The sequence below is a fragment of the Dromiciops gliroides genome, chromosome 5 (genome assembly GCF_019393635.1).
Source record: "Dromiciops gliroides isolate mDroGli1 chromosome 5, mDroGli1.pri, whole genome shotgun sequence".
NCBI classification, from domain to species: Eukaryota; Metazoa; Chordata; class Mammalia; order Microbiotheria; family Microbiotheriidae; genus Dromiciops; species Dromiciops gliroides.
In genome coordinates this window covers 86091933-86094273 of record NC_057865.1, presented here as the reverse complement: position 1 = coordinate 86094273, position 2341 = coordinate 86091933, and the positions used below count along the sequence as shown (strand labels likewise).

At 39.1% G+C, this 2341-nt stretch overlaps 1 non-coding gene across 1 annotated transcript; it reads right to left on the bottom strand.

Annotated features, from left to right (window-relative positions):
• Positions 1 to 1961: 1961 nt before the first annotated feature.
• On the bottom strand, positions 1962 to 2068 carry LOC122730172. The gene has a single exon (XR_006353386.1). It is a non-coding gene; the product is annotated as a U6 spliceosomal RNA (small nuclear RNA).
• Between the last annotated feature and the right edge of the window lie 273 nt (positions 2069 to 2341).

The following is a 2341-nucleotide window of genomic DNA, read 5'->3' as shown; positions in this document are numbered from 1 at the left end:
AGTCCATAGGCTTTACTGGACTGCCGAAGCAGTATATGTCACCAAAACAGGTTAAGAACCCCTATTCTAAAGGCAGAATTTCAGGTGCCTAAGTGAGTAATGTATTTATAGGCAAAAGGTCTTTCTGGGCACCCCTAAAATAATACCACATACATTGCTGCCTCTCCTACCTATAAATAAACCAGATCTGATGACACTGGAATTCTGCTGTAATACTTCACTAGAAGGAAGAATTCGATATTAATCCAGGACCACCTTGGCCTGTGTCCAAAGGGGTTTAACTAAACTTTAAACTTTGGACTACTGAAATATCAAGAAACATAATAATCAGACCACATCACTTATGAGGCACAGCACCCTGGCATGAGCTCCAGGGTATTTCCTTAAATGTAATCATTCCCATCTAAAAACCTCATGTTCATTATAAAATGATTGCTCTATAGGTTTCACTTCCTTATGGGAGATATCACCAATATGAAACATGTGATGGTTCCCCTTTCCATTTCTGTTTTGTTTGGGATATTTTTTATCAGACCTGATTTACTTGATATAGGGACCTGTAGGTAAGGTAATTTGCTTCTTTCCAATGTAGGTCAGCAGATGTGTTACAGCTTATTGTCTTGCTACCTGGGCACTGAGGAGTTAAATGACGCATAGTGGCTCTCCCAGGTAGCACTAGAAGGCACTAGAAAGAAAGCAACAAAGTCCTTAGAATGCTAAACTTAGATTATGGGATGCGAGTTCAAATCCCAGTTTTATCACTTACTATCCAAGTGAATTTGGATAAATTATTTGACCTCATTGGGCCTCAGTTTCTTCATCTATAAAGTAAGTGGATTGGAATGGATAACTTCTAAGTCCCTTCCACTTCTAAATTTATGATCCTAGGAACCCAAGTCTTCTTCCTGACTCTTAGACCATCTTTCTATCCCTAAGCTACAATTACCTCCATTTCATTAGTCCTATTAAAAATTTTTCTCCCCTGTGTGACCCTGGGCAAGTCACTTAACCCTCACTGCCTGGCCAAAAAGAAAAAATTGTTCTCCAGTTCAGCTCAACATTTTCTACCAGTCCCATCTACATTCATTATGACTTTTTGGTATGTTCTCTCTATAGAAAAAAGGCTAATGGGACACAAATGGAATTCCCATTAAAAAGATACCCAAGGGGGGTGGCTAGGTGGCACAGCGAATAAAGCACCAGCCCTGGAGTGAGGAGGACCTGAGTTCAAATCCAGTCTCAGACAGTTAACACTCACTAGCTGTGTGACCCTGGGCAAGTCACTTAATTCTCATTGCCCTGACCCAAAAAAAGAAAGAAAGAAAGAAAAAGATACCCAAGGAAGGAGGCAGAATGGCTACAACACTTTTTAAGACTAGGATTTTCTCCAGGTCAATTCTCTATTTTTTTTGAACTGTTAGCATTCTTATATACATGCCTACAGCAGAGCTTGCTCAATGATAGTTGTCGGTAATGAAGGAACAAAGTGAGTTCAGTAGCTAGTCAACATTTTGGAGACAGATTAGCCATGATGGATGGGACAGGGTCCAAATTAATGAAGGAACTACCAGATCACAATAAAAATCATTTCAAGACCTTAGTCCCACACTTGTGCCTTCAACTAAATTTCTTCCCTTTCTCTCTCCCTAAAAGCATGTGCATATCTGTTACATATTGGGAAAAAACACTTCACTTGCTTTGTTACAGACCACCACCATCACCAGATACTAGTATGATTTTTCTAGTCCTTTTCACTGAAAATTTCTCAAAGTATGCAGTGTACACTCCCTTCTTCTCTTTCCACACCATTTATTCCTGGTTGCCCACAACCACTGTTCCAAAGGTCACTGTTGACCTCCTAAACACCAAGTTTAGAGATCTGTTGTCAGTTAACATCCTTAACGTTTTTAAGCAGTAGTATTCTTCTTTAATCATGCTTTTTGATTCCTAACCATGTATTTAAAAATATGGATGACTTCATGAATTTGCATGTCATCCTTGAACAGGGGCCATACTCATCGTCTCTGTATGGTTCCAATTTTAGAATATGTGCTATTGAAGTAAGCACTCGCCTTAACTTTGCTGCAGCACTTGGCACCATTTGCTACATTGTCCTTCTTGAAACTCTTTCTTTCCTCCCTTGGCTTTTGAACACAGAATTATTCTGATTTTAGAGTTTATAATTCAATTCAAAAAATTCTTAAGTGCCTATCATAAGCAAGAGGATTCTAACTTCAAGAATTATACTCTAATTGAGCTTTCTCTGTCTCCTTCTAGTGCTCCTTTTTCTCCTCATGCATGTATTTTGGACATTCTGTCTTTTCCTCAGAGCATGAGGCCA